Source organism: Macrosteles quadrilineatus, unplaced genomic scaffold (assembly GCF_028750875.1).
Source record: "Macrosteles quadrilineatus isolate MER2022 unplaced genomic scaffold, UCM_ALF_1.0 Scaffold_9__3_contigs__length_116548681, whole genome shotgun sequence".
NCBI classification, from domain to species: Eukaryota; Metazoa; Arthropoda; class Insecta; order Hemiptera; family Cicadellidae; genus Macrosteles; species Macrosteles quadrilineatus.
Window position 1 is genome coordinate 52,806,157 of NW_026542602.1, and position 15,028 is coordinate 52,821,184.

Genomic DNA, 15,028 nt, shown 5'->3' on the forward strand with positions numbered 1-15,028 from the left:
TAAAATAAAAGAGTGTTTATATCAAGCGTTTTAACACACCAATGTACTTAAATTAGCTTTAAAAAATTACATATTTCTTAACGATATCAGCACATACAAGTATAACTAGAGTAGCTTGCAAATCTTTACAATCTTTTACAAATCTTACCCTGAGTAAATATTGTATTTCATTGGTACATTTGAATAGAACTTATTCGGGATAATGCAATGCAAGATATTCAGACTTTGATCGTTGCTTACATCCCTTTAGCACATTCTTGGCGTCATCTGGTTGTAAAATGGCGGTCTTTATTGACGTCGTGTAAAAGGTGAGTATAACACTTACAACTTACCGATCTCAAAGTTAAATACATGGTGTTTGGTAGTCAATGTCAAAATTCATAAGCCATTATTATACAAGCAAATACGCAATTCGTATATAGTTATAATGTAATATATTCTTTCTTCCGAAAACAGCCATTTTAATTTTCAAAATTTATTTACATTGTATCTTAAATCTGTTGTTCAACTTTCAGCTGACATAATGAATTTTTCAATGGTTTTAGAATCTGCAATAAATATTTTAACAGAAAAAAATATACTTCGCTACGTTATAAAACCTTGTCAAAACAACTTGAATAATGCAATTTGAAAAATAATGTTACCGAAACCTGCTTAAGGAATTATATTTATAAAAACTCCCTAAAACTTGAAAATGTAGTCGATAAAAACCTATATCAAATTTTAAGCTTTAAACAACATGTGCAATTTTATGAGGGTTTTGTTTTATGGTGAAATATAATAAGTTAAGTGAAATATGAGTATTGATTGAGTGTAAGTATATTTGATGTGTTTCATGGGTTGCCATTTATTGTGCCTAAGCATATCCTACTTATTGATTATTGATTATCTTATTGATAATTGATTATCGTATTGATTATTGATTATCTTATTGGTTATGTATTATCTTATTGATTACTGATTATCTTATTGATTATTGATTTACTTATTGATTATTGATTATAACTGGACACACTATGTACCATTATGCCACTTCAGCATGAGCTCTCAAGTATTGGAAATGGAAATAAAACTCATTTTAGCTGTTTTGTATGCAGACTGTGTCAAGTAGAACCCATCTGCTTTTCTTACCAAGATATTCACACTGATGTATTTTTGATTACATTGGCTTAAAACTAACTATTTCCTGGAGAAGTATAAATAAATTAATCATCGTGCAGATAGGTTTTTCTGTAATTTTATTATGAATTTTTTTACAGAGGTCCAAGCTTACAAGTTATTCTAATATCTTTTTTTACAGAGGGCCAGGCTTACAAGTTATTATAATCTCTTTTATTACAGAGGGCCAGGCTTACAAGTTATTATAATCTCTTTTATTACAGAGGGCCAGGCTTACAAGTTATTCTAATCTCTTTTTTTACAGAGGGCCAGGCTTACAAGTTATTCTAATCTCTTTTATTACAGAGGGCCAGGCTTACAAGTTATTCTAATCCCTTTTTTACAGAGGGCCAGGCTTACAAGTTATTCTAATCTATTTTTTTTACAGAGGGCCAGGCTTACAAGTTATTCTAATCTATTTTTTTTACAGAGCGCCAGGCTTACAAGTTATTGAAATCTCTTTTTTACAGAGGGCCAGGCTTACAAGTTATTATAATCTATTTTTTTATAGAGTGCCAGGCTTACAAGGTATTTTATCTAGGTTGAATATTCCATTAAAGAGTTTTTTAGGATTTATTTTTTATGATTCCGGCTCTAAACTAAGTCAATAGGGAGTAGTTACGGTCAATAGTATTCTGCGTGGGTTTGTTTTTAGAACAATAGTGAAGCGTTGTTGTAGTTTTTAAAACATCTTATTTTCCTCAAATTTAGCAGTTAAAAGCTGCATTTGATGTATTAATTCATTGATAAACCTTTATGGTAGTGTTATATTCATAGAAAAATACATTATTTCAATAATTAAATTCCATACGATGTGTGTTTGAAGTTTGGTGAATTTAAGAATAAGTTTATGTTCTTAAAAGAAACTTGGAGAAGATTTACAATTGATTTAGTTTGGAGTTACTTACTGGCAATTACTGGTCAATCAACAACATAATTTTTGTACTTTGTCTTTCACTGAAGCCAGAGTAAAAGGTGTAATAGCGAATAATAGACTTAAGGTAAGCTATTTAAAAATAAAATATTTGAAAAAAATTACTTTTATAAAAAGTTTAATTAACAAAAAATTATTTTAATAAACATAAGTTACATAAAAAAGAGTTGCCAATATTTTGTATTTGTTAGGTAATTTTTCTGTAACAGTTAATTTTATTGAAAAAATGCCACAAAGGAAAAGATTCTGCTAAAGGTTTCTAAAATCTGAGAAAGATTTCTTGGAAGTTAAGGATCTAAGTAGGGATTGTAAGAGTGATTGCTGGTTGCACAAAGGAGACATGATTGCGCACGAGTTAGTTTGACCTTTGCTTCTTTTGAGATATTAATTAATTCTAGCGTGAATATTAATTATTTGAAAATATGTACGACGGTCAAAATTATAATTTTTGTTTGTAGTTTTAATTAATTATAATTTAAATTCATCTCCACAATTTAAAATCTCTTTGACAACTTAGAGCTTGGTAAAAATATATTTTTTGGAAGTGTCTTATAAACTAGAATTATTTTTCCATATATTATAAAAAGTCAGTGTCCAGTTTATAGACCTCGATCATAGACTATAGACTTTCAACGTAACCTACGCTGGTTTTTGTGTAACTTAAACTAAAGAAAAAATGTAAACACAAAAATACTACTTATCATGCTGCTTAGGTATAAACTTGTATAAAACTAAATTTAAATTAATTTTAAACTACTTTTGGTGATTTGTAGTATTTTACCTTCGGACGTAAGTGGGACCCCGTGAACAAAGTTTCACCACTCTTAACATTATACGATCTTCTGTCTTTTTTAAGTTAAAGCCAATGAAATGTTTTCATTGACCTTCAGATTTATATTCGTCATATTGTCAATACATTAACAAAACAATGCATCATTAAGTGTGTAGGTATGTTTGTACTTTTCATAAATTGTGTATATTAGGTTAGAAAAATAGTTTCTAGCCGTTAACTGGTTTTAATTATGATTGAGTTATAGTTATTTTTCTAGCCTGGACCAGAACAAACGTACATAGTTGACATAACTTTACAAATCAATTTCAGTTTTACATAAGTTATTAAAATACAAAAAAATATGTATTGATAGAGTGTTTTTACGAAGACTTGTATCGATATTAGTGTCAAATTACCCCAAAGAAAATTAATTTTTACAAATATGTCTTGTTATGCTATACGAGGGGTAAATATCATTCGTAGATAAAACAGCTGACGTTCTCAAGCTCAATGTTAACAGTTAAGGATTAAATAGACAATTATTCAAAATTATGTTTATTACTTTACAACCAAAAATAACTCCCAAATTTTTAGTCAAAGTATAGCAATAATTTTATTTTCTAAAAAATATCCTTCATTTAAACAAAATATAAAAGCCTGATCGGAAACATCTATAGGTTTGGTAGTAACGATTATTTGGAAAGAGAAAAAATGAAATCCGGTGAAGAGACAGAAAAACTTTGTTTTACGATTAATTTTCTCTCAGAAATTATTTGTATGGAATAAACCTAAAAGTGTTGTCGTTGTCAATGCAGCAATGTTAAGGCAATGTACTAAAATTTGTAGAGGAATTCAGATCATTAACTTGTTTTAAGCCAAAAAGTATTGTTTATATTGCACAAAATATTTAACAAATGTGAAAACATTTTTCCTACATTTTGAATTACGAATGATTTTTTTACAATTTGTAACTATTTAAAGGAAGATTCGAATTACCTTTACCTTAATTACTTACTTTACCTGAATTACTTTGAATTATCTTCAGACACGGTATAATGTTTGACAAAAACACTGTTGTAACTGGATTCAATGGAGCGTTTAAGCTTTGTGTCAGATGTCCTATTCAAAGTAATGCTCTTCTCGAAACAGACAATCTACAGCTCGCTTTGTTGAACTTGGTCTTCTGCCTCTTCGGAATCTATTCTACAAAGAGTTTACAGCTATCATTTTGTAGCTTGTCTTTTTCAATCAATATTAAAGATATTTTTCCTGCGAGTTTCACACAAATGTAAAAAAATAACTGAAACGTAAAGATGTTGCCTTTCCCTAAATTATATTTAAGATTACTTTTGGATTTTCTTTTCTGTAACAAAAATTACAAATAATTTATTAAATGTGATATAGACATAGCTCATGTTTTATTTATGGGTTCAATTGAGATACCCAATAATTTTACCGTCTTAAAATTTATTGTACTGTGATATTTAAAACACAAAAAATATGTTTCAATAAAAAAATTAAATGTTCAAATTTGGTTATTTTGTGACAAAAATTATCTTTCCTAACAAAAGCTCAAATTATTTTTTTCTATTTTGATTTATTATTCATCAAACACACATTGGTAGCTGAACATACTCTTTCAAACATTAGTAAAATAGATTAAGGACCTTATTATCTAAAGGTCTTTGGAAAAAACTAACCATATTAACAACACTTATTTATTGAAAATTATAGCATTTCTATTCAAGGTATTCGGCTTCAATTGGTATTTTCCGAGTAATCACAACAGAATATAATTCTTCAAGAAGGATTATTTGTATTGTTGAAACATTCTGGTTGTTAAACACACTTGTAAGATAATTTCTATTAAACAGTTAAGCTTTTTAAGTGCTACAATACAACCCTTCAACTGAATACAATGATAGTTTTAGTAGCGACTGAAGTAGCCTACGTATAAACTGTTCATCCTACGAATGAATTTCAATAAATAAAAATTACGGAGGGAATTATTATGTTTCATCTCTGTATTTTTATCTATTAGTTTTATTATTATTACTTTTTTTTTACTGTAGAGATAGGAAGTATTAACCACCTTAGGCTAAAACGGTGTTAGTGTATTTATTAACACTTGCTGTCATTTTTATAGACCAACAATCGATGAGACATATTGTACTTTTATTTAGAATAAAGTGAAATATAGATTCTTTACAAGGCATAATTCAGTACAAAACTGTTTAGATGTATCAAAATGTTATTGATCTTTATAGAATTTAATGAGTTATATAAGTAACTGTAAAAGTAGTTATATAAGTTGGAGACCATATTCGAAAAATTGTGGCTAAAATTATTTTTTCAACTTGTCCAACATTTTTAAAATAAAAAAAACCCAAGGCAGTTACATTTTTTTTTTTTTTATATCTCTTATTAACTTTTGAACTTTCGAATAAAACAGCTGGCACACTTATATGAAACACCCTGTGTATTGCCATTTTTTACCTTAAAGTAAAATATGTTCACTACATTCTTGCGTACTTAACACGACCTTTAACTATGGATTATGGACGACTTTTAATTATGGATAATTATGGGCAACGTATCTCAATCATCGATCTATATTATTACTACAGCTATTATTATTATTGTAATAATAGAGATGGATGATCTCAATACGATTGATATTGTAAGATTTTCTTAAATTACTAATATTATTTTAGTCAAACGCAATCCCTAAACAAATATTTTATTAACGCAATATAAGTATTTATTTTGGTTAGTGTGGTAATATTCTGTACACTGTAAGAACTCTGTATCGAATATAGTTCAAAACATGAGATATTCTTCAGAATAAAGAAATAATAATCGCATCTCAAAATAGAAACTTGATACTGACAGATATTCTCCACGGATTACATATATACTTCATGATTGCTACCCTTGCCTTGAAGTGAACAATAAGTTTAATTTGTTATTGATTAATTCAAATTATATCAAACAAATCACTAGCAATGCCAATACAATAATTATTAGTAATGCCTGTTAATGCATTAAGAACATAGCCAATATATGTAAGTTTCTTTTTAATATTATTAAGGTTAGGTAATTAAAAAAATTTACTAATTATACAAAAATATATATAATATATACTATTATATAAAAGTCACTTTACTATTAAAAATGTTTATGAAAACTTTTTAAAGTTAGTTTTTCCTATACCTTCAACGAGCTTTTATCGTCCCATCTAGATATGACATATTTTCGGTAATAAAAAATATAATTTAATGATCCCATGAACTCAGAATCCCTACATAAAATACACTATTTAGACAGTAAAACTTAACCTATTTGCAAATATTTATAATACCCACAACTCATATTTAATCAAAAACAAAGTGACTAACTAGCATAAAGTGACTAGCATTAACAGGCATTACTAATAATTATTGTATTGGCATTGCTTGTTATTTGTTAAAAATAATTTAAATAAAACAATATCAAATTAAACTTATTGTTCACGTTTCATAGTTTACACCATGTTTTTGGCTTTAAATAATTTTGTCTCATAAATGAACTGTAATATAACCAAGCAAACGGGGTTTTATTGTAAAAAGGGTAAAGATGTAAATTATGCTGTTAATCAAATCGGATGATATTCTATTTCAATTGTTATAACACTATAACAGCTTAATACCCTTAGATTCCCTTAGATTCTCCCCGTGCGGTACCGGGTTAGAATAGTACCGCAGCCTTCTCGGGCTTGTCGTAAGAGGCGACTAAAAGGGTGACCGACGAACTCACTGGGAGTGCCCCTGTTGTGTTGCAGGGGTTGATGTGTGCTCTGCACTGCCGATGGGTATTCTCAGTGGGTCGTGAGAAACCAGCCACTTCGGTCCTTGGTCAGGGAGTGCGGCATGGATGCAGAGGTCGGGCTCTGCATTGCGACGGGCGACCCCCGGCACGTCAGGTATCCGGTGCTGGGCAAACGGAGGTCGGGCCCCGGGGAACCGGGGTAGGGGTTTTTGTCCCCGAGGGTATACCCGTTCCTGACTGATTCCGGGCCGCTCCTTGCCGCACGATGCGCTGGAGAAAACACGATGAGTTTTGATAAAAATACCCCAAACACATCATTGAAGAGGAGCTCAAATGAGCAAGTAAATTCGTTTGAAGTGGAGCAGAGCCCTTTTGTCCGAAGCTCCAAACTTAAGAGGTCGCCACCACCGAAAAACGTGAGGACATCTCCGCCACCTGCACCTTTCAAGTGCTCTACGATTCCCCCGTTAGGATCTCCTTCGGGAAGTGGAGCTGGGAACGGTACAGAAAATGTTGGCGATGTAGATGCTGTAGGGATGCCGAAGGAAACCCTCACAGCGACGTCGCGGTCGGAAAGCTCTGAGATTGTGCTTCTGCGTCAGGAATATCTTGACGCAGATAGTAACATTGAAACCCGGCTCCGTGACATGGAAAAGACCATTAAGGCTATGCTGGACACCTTCCGGACCCAGAGAGCCGTAAATCAAGTGGTCAAAAATGGAATGGCCAAACTAGAGGATGACCTTGGCTTTGTCTTTACCTGCCGTCTGGTAAGCAAGGCGACCATGGAAAAGATTGCCGAAAAGGTGGTGTCCCTGCCCGATGAAAGAGCGCTGCCCTCTAAGAAACGTCGGAGGCCTTCCACATCGGAGAGTCCTCCAAAAAGAGAAGAAGGCGTCCAGACCAAAAAGACCACGGTTAAGGCCAAGGCGACTCAGACGGACCTCTCGTCTGCTGTGTCCAGATCCTTTTCGGACGTAGCTGCAGCTCCAGCGAGGCGCCGACAGGCACAGCAACCCACGACCCCCCTTCAGGGAAGTTCCCGAAAGGGGTCAGTGGTGGAGACACCTGAGGCTGTGTGGGAAAAACGCCTTTCCAAAAAGGAGAAGAGGCAATTGAGGCGGGCGGAGGTCGCCTCCATGAAGAATGAGGCAGTGAAGGCACAGCCAACCGGCGTGGCCCAAACTGGGCCCGGCTCGGTCCCTGCTCCGAAAAGGTCGCGGCCCAAAAAGCCCAGGACGGAGGCAATCCTTGTCAAACCCTCAGGGGGGAGATCTTTTGCCGAGGTCTTGGGCGTAATAAAGGCCAAAGCTAAACCGGAGCAGACCGATACGGTTGTACGGTCAATTAGACAAACCCGGGAAGGGGACGTTCTCCTTGAACTGGGTAAGTCGAAAGACAAGGCTGCTTTTACTGCCGAACTGAAGGCAGCTGTTGAAGGCCAGGGCACCGTCCGTGCTCTTGAGCCCAAGACATCAATTGAGGTTCGAGACATTGATTGTGTGTCGACGGAGAGTGACGTTGTTGAGGCCCTGAAGAAAGCTGTACCCGAGCTTGCCGGGCAAACGGCCATCCTAATGGTTTGGCTCACAAAACCCAATAGGAGTCAGCAGCGGATGGCAATCGCCGAAATGGCAGACGCGCTTGCCACTAGGGTGCTGGCACTCCAGCATCTGAGAGTCGGCTGGGTCAACTGAAGGCTCAGACGGAGAGTGGAAGTGAAGAGGTGTTTTAAATGCCTCTGTTTCGGCCATTCCTCCCGAAACTGCAAGGGACCCGACCGAAGCAAGAACTGCCTTCGGTGCGGGGAGGTTGGTCACATCCGTAAGGACTGCAAAGTCGAGTCCTGTTTCCTTTGCAAAGAAAATGGGCTCGCTGACAAACACGTAAAGCATATAGCTGGGTCTGGGCAGTGTAGTGTATTTAAAACTGCTCTACAGCAAGCGAAATCTCTCCCACGAAGATAAGAATCCTTCAGTGCAATCTGGAGCGATCCAGGACGGCTGACGCACTTCTTTGTCAGTTTGCCCTCGAACACGATGTCGACGCTCTCTTAATCAGCGAACAGTACCAGTATCGAGATAGGGATCCATCTTTATGGTTCCCTGATAGTCTTGGTACTGCTGCATTCTGGGCTCGTAATGCAGCTAAAGTACAAGTGCGGGGTCACGCGAATGGCCGAGGTTTCGTTTGGGTTCGGTTCAGGGATGTCACTTACTTCAGTGTCTACCTTACTCCCAACGAGGCCATCCGTGACTTTCGTGAGAAGATAGACCGCCTAGAAGAGAGCGTGCGCGATACCACCGGACACGTCGTCGTGGGTGGTGATTTTAATGCTAGGGCTGTCGAGTGGGGAATGACCCTCACCAACTCCCGGGGCAAGTATATTCTGGACTTTGCTGCCAGAGCCGGACTCGTTGTACTGAATGAGGGCAACACGCCAACTTTCCGCCGCCCTGGGATGCGGGGGACGATCCCAGACATTACCCTTGCATCTGAGTCCCTTTTGCCAAGGATCAGATCCTGGAGAGTCCTGGAGGATTACACGGGCAGTGACCACCAGTACATAATTTTTGACGTCCTGGATGGTCATCAGAGACAAGTGGCAGCGTTTCGTCAAGTGCCCGTTCGATGGAACATTAAAAAACTGGACGTGGCAAAATTCAATGGAGCCATCCTACGAAGAACGCCGGATATTCATCCCGCAACTGGCGTGCCTCACGCAGAGGCGTTAGTTGCATCCACGATGGAACTGATTGCCTCGGCCTGCGATGAATCTATGCCTCGCAAGAGATACCGGTGCAATAAGCGTCCTGTGTACTGGTGGACTGCCGAGATTGCGGAATTGCGACGAGCAGCATTGAGAGCCAGAAGACTTGCTACCAGGGCTAGAGAACCCCTAGACAGACGGCGTAAGTCGGATAATTATAGGGCGGCTAGGAGGTATCTTCGTCGAGCCATCAATCGGAGTAAACGCAGTTGCTGGGATAAATTAAGGGACGATGTTGATTCCAACCCGTGGGGCCTGGGTTACAAACTTGTAACCAAGAAACTTGGAACCCGCTCTCCACCTTCCGTTATGGACAGGGTCACTATGGAGAGGATAGTCGAGTCCCTTTTCCCGGCTCACGCGTTGCGACCACTGCGGGATTTCGGAAGGGTGGACGACGTCCCACTTTTCAGCCCTGAAGAGCTGGTGGCGGCCGTCATATCCCTGAAGAACAACAAGGCTCCTGGTCCCGATGGGGTACCCGGTGAAGTCCTCAAGAAGGTTTTGACTACCAACCCCTTGATCCTTTTGAGCATGTACAACGCCTGCCTGGTCGAAGGGGTTTTCCCCTTGTGCTGGAAGACAGCTAGGCTTGTGCTTGTTGGGAAGGGCAAGGGAGACCCAGATCTGCCATCCTCTTACAGACCTCTGTGTATGTTGGATACGGCTGGCAAAGTCCTCGAGAAATTGATCCGTTCCCGGCTGAATTCAGCCGTTGTCGCTGCGGGGGACCTCTCCCCTCGTCAGTATGGATTCAGGACGGGGCGATCAACGATTGATGCGATTGAGGAGGTGAAGCAAGCAGTGATGAGAGCTGAGGATTTTAACCACTACTCTCGCAGGGTTGTGCTGCTCATAACGCTCGATGTGCGAAATGCATTTAATTCGGCGAGGTGGTGCGATATGCTGGACGCTCTGGAGAACACCTTCCACGTGCCGGCATACCTCATGCGCATCATAGAGGATTATCTCCGGTTTCGCCTCCTAACGTATGACACTGCGGAGGGCCCGCGGACGATGAGTGTCACTTCTGGTGCTGCCCAAGGTTCCATACTCGGCCCAGACCTCTGGAACGTCGCTTATGACAGCCTTCTGAGGTCTGAAATGCCTGAGGAAACGGTCTTGGTTGGGTACGCAGACGACGTTGCAGCTTTGATAGCAGCACGTTGCGTTGAGCTGGCTCAGCTAAAGCTAAACCGAGTTATGCGTACCATAAACGAATGGATGGCAGACCACGGTCTCTCACTTGCTCTGAGCAAAACCGAGATCGTGATTTTGACAAAAAAACGGATTGACACCATCGTGCCGCTGAGGGTGGGAGCCGTCGAGGTTCAAACTGTTCGTTCTGCCAAGTATCTTGGGGTCATGGTAGACAGCAAGCTTAGCTGGCGGGATCAGATCTTCCGAACAGCGGACAAGGCCGCTAGGGTGGTTTCTTCTCTTAGCCGGTTGATGGCCAATGTCGGAGGGCCTCGGTCCAGTCGTAGAAGGCTGTTAATGTCTTCGGTCCAGTCCGTACTCTTGTACGGTGCGGAGGTGTGGGCAGACGCACTAAATAAGGAGGCATACAGGATGCGGCTCGCCCGAGTGCAGCGTAAGGCAGCACTGAGGGTAGCATCTGCCTACCGAACAGTGTCCGAGCCCGCCGTCCTGGTGATTGCTGGAGTCATCCCCGTCAAACTTTTGGCGGCGGAGAGAAAGGCAATTTACCGGCGCCGTGGGGAGGACGAGGCACGAACAGAGGAACGTACCCGCACCTACCAGCTGTGGCAGGAGGGCTGGGAACAGGAGACACGGGGACTCTGGACCAGGAGACTGATACAGCAAGTCCAACCTTGGGTTGATCGGCGGTACGGAGAGGTGGACTTTTACCTCACCCAATTTCTGACGGGACACGGCTTTTTCCGGTCGTACCTGTTCAGGATGGGCAAAGCCGTGTCTCCCGACTGCATATACTGCCCAGGCATTCTCGATGACGTGGAACATACATTTTTCCACTGCCAGCGCTGGGAAAGGCCCCGCCTGGAGGCTCAACAGTTAATAGGACTGCTGTCGGTGGACACGGTCATACCGATTATGACGGAGGGTGAGGACAATTGGACCTGTGTGTCACATTATATCCAGGGTATCCTCCGCGCCAAGAAGATCGACCTTGACCGGGATGCGGTGTAGGTCATAAAGAATCAAAATGCCAGAAACGGTGCGAGCCCTGAGGGCTTAGGTCACATGTTGGCCTGACTTGAAGTAATGTGACAAACAATTCCAGGTCTGTGTCCAACAGAGTAGAGGGGGTTTTTTAGTGAGTAGTCTGATAATTTCAGGAGTCTCACACTACAGGCTGGCTACCTGTGTGCGTAAAAGCATTTTCCCTCCTCTCCCTAAAAAAAAAAAACCCCTTAGATTGTTATTTTTATATTGTTGGTAAAGTTTTAATCAAACTAAAAGCATTCATCAGTGTCTGCTTGCAAGTTTATTAGTTTTAGAACAAACCTTGGTCAAGTCGGTTACCAGGAGAAAACAAAGGAAGATTGCGTCCGTTATGGGCTTTGAGCTTAGCTTTAATTAACCTTTCATAAAATAACTGTGCAGAGGTTGGTAAAACTGAAATACCCCTGAAAAACTACATGATTACAAGTATACTTTTTAACGGTAAATTATTTAACAATTCGTAGGCTTGGAGATGAAGTCAAATGGGCGTTGAATTTTCTTGCGATTCAGCAATTTAGCTTTGCATGTATAAGTATGATTTGTTTGTATATTTGCTCAACGGTGTTATTCAAATACGCAATGTTGCTTCGTACACATAAAATTGGTTGACTTTGCAAACGTTGGAAAAGAGGTCTATTTACAAATGAATAACTGGTCGCCTCCCATGTTGACAACCTGTGTAAAAAAGATGCCATAATATTTTTCAATTGTAAACAATGGTTTTAGCTGATCGTAAACTCAAATTCTTTAGGTTGTTCGATAGAATATCTTACACATTCAAAACTAGGGCTCGGCCGGGATTTGAACCCGGGACCTCTCGCACCCTAAGCGAGAATCATACCCCTAGACCACCGAGCCATGGTATGGCTACATGGAAGTTATTTTTAATGACTAACGGTTTTATGATACTTGATAAAACGGCAAATTAAAACTATAAGTAATGTACCTTAACTAGTTACTTGAAACAACCACGCCTTATTTACATGATTTTTCTAAATAAAGTCTATTTCGATAGATCTTTTTTAGCAGATAGCTAGAGCTGAAGGCAACAACTAAGTTTTTCTTATCCATGAAATTATGTTCTAAGTAAAGGCTTATAAATCCTGCATTATTTTTCTAAGTCTTAAGACCGTAGAACCCAAATAAATTTGATTAAACATTGATCAAAGCTAATAAAAAGTTATAATCTTGTTTCAGTTATGGTACTCGTTAAATTTATCTACACAATTATTTTAATTACATTTAAAAATATTACAAATTATTCTGAATAGTAGCCTAATTCCAATAGCGTTAAGTCAACCTGTTGAAGTGTTATTCACAATAATAATCAATGATGGATCATTTATTGCTGCAACGCTATTTTATAGTTGTTACAGAATGGATTCATTGTTGTAAATGACCTATTATAAATTACTTGTTTGTTGTTGGTAATCGTTTGTAAGATACCGCACACCATTAATCATTGTCGTAAGCATGTTCGTGCATAATAAATAAATTATTTTGTATATTTTACCATCTGTTGTATACATATAAATTTTTGTAACAGACAATTGGTTCTATTCTTCTATATAGAACTCTAACAAATCGACCCTTACAACATTATCACTTCAAATCTCAAAAGCTTTTAGTCCAAATCTCAAATCATAAATTATTTAAACACATCAAAACTAATAAACATGATAAACTAATTAATTAAGGTCAACAGTAAGAAGTCTATGTAAACAAGTTTGGCTGAAACAAACTTTTGAATCCTTCCCAATGATTAATTGATCAGGTTAATTGATTAGATTAATTATAATATAGCGTAGTCCATTAGTTATCATGAAATAATTTGGATGAAAATTATTTTGAGTAATAAAGTATGTTAAATTGATCAAGTCACAATCCAGCTCTTTATACAGTAGACTCCCTCTTATCCGGACTTTTTGGTCTGAGGCCAGTCCGGATAACGGGTTTTCCGGTTAAACCGACGTCCCAACAGCCCGTTTAGATATTGTATGTAGTATTTGACTTAAATTTAGGATAGCATTGTATTTAGACACGTGATCACTGGTCTCAAATCCTTTCCACGAGAACAGACGTTTCAGTACCGCCCACTTCCTGCCGATCTAGTCCGGTTAAACAGATTTGCTGATGAAAATTGTCAAGTTAAAGATATGTCATTTTCCAAGTGTAGTTTGGTTAAACTAATGTCCGGTTTAAAGGTGTCCGGATAAGAGAGAGTCTGCTGTATATTAATAATGTAGCATTTCAGTGTTACCAACCTCTGAACAGTTATTTTATGAAAGGGTAATTAAAGCTAAGCTCAAAGCCCGTAACGGATGCAATCTTCCTTTGTTTTATCACGGTAACCAACTTGACCAAGGTCTGTTCTGAAGCTAATAAACCTGCAAGCAGACACTGGTGATTGCTTTTAGTTTGATTAAAACCCTAACATAGAACAAATTACAAACTCAGGTTATTAAACTGTAGAAGTATGAAACCCTCAAATTTAATATCATCCCACTTGGCTGAAATCATAATTCAATGCTTGTTACTTCACAAATTACAACACAATGGAACGTGTTTTATTCAAATTATCTTGAATAAATAATAGTTATGGGCCTGTAAATGAAGTAAAATCACAAAAATATAACTTACTAAAGGATATTATGGTTACTATTATAGTTTGTATAATTTACTATTATGAGTAAAAGTTGTCTACGCCTTTACCGAACCATTCATTGTTATAACACAATAAAAACCTTTTATAGCCTCAGAAGAAAAAGAAAAATAAGTTTCTGTACTTCTAAACTCGGATAAAAAAACACTTTTAGGTATTAAAATTATATTTATATATTAAAAATTTAAATACCTACAACTCAAATGAATATTTCATCCAATACTACGGGCATTACTACTCATACAGTGCATGGCTTTTTTACAAAAATTATAACTAAAACAGTAACTAGAAATAAACTATAGTAGTGAGTATTCTCCTGCAAAAGTGTTTCCATTAAATTATACTGTAGCGTCAAATAAAGTTGATCCTTAAGGCGAGGGTAGCAATCATGAAGTATAGATGTCATCCGTGGGGAGAATATCTAACGGTATCCAGTTTCCAATTTGAGTTGCGATGATTTTCTTCATTCTGAAGAGTATTTCGTTGTTTTGCAATACTTTTAACATATAGTTGTTAGAGTACCTATACAGAATATTGCAACGATAACTAACATAAACTTAATTACTTTACATTCATGGATAAAGATATTTGTTCCAAGTTTATATTTTTATAAGAAAAATCTTAGAGACAACATTAAAATCTACTAGATTGGGAAACCAATAAAACCTATTAGCTTATAAATAAAATCAGAAAATAATTTTTTTTTTTTAACTTTAG

General features: G+C 37.8%; 1 non-coding gene across 1 annotated transcript; it reads right to left on the bottom strand.

Moving 5' to 3' along the window:
* Window positions 1-12,435: 12,435 nt before the first annotated feature.
* Window positions 12,436-12,507, bottom strand: Trnap-agg (transfer RNA proline (anticodon AGG)). Its single transcript has one exon. It is a non-coding gene; the product is annotated as a tRNA-Pro (tRNA).
* Between the last annotated feature and the right edge of the window lie 2,521 nt (window positions 12,508-15,028).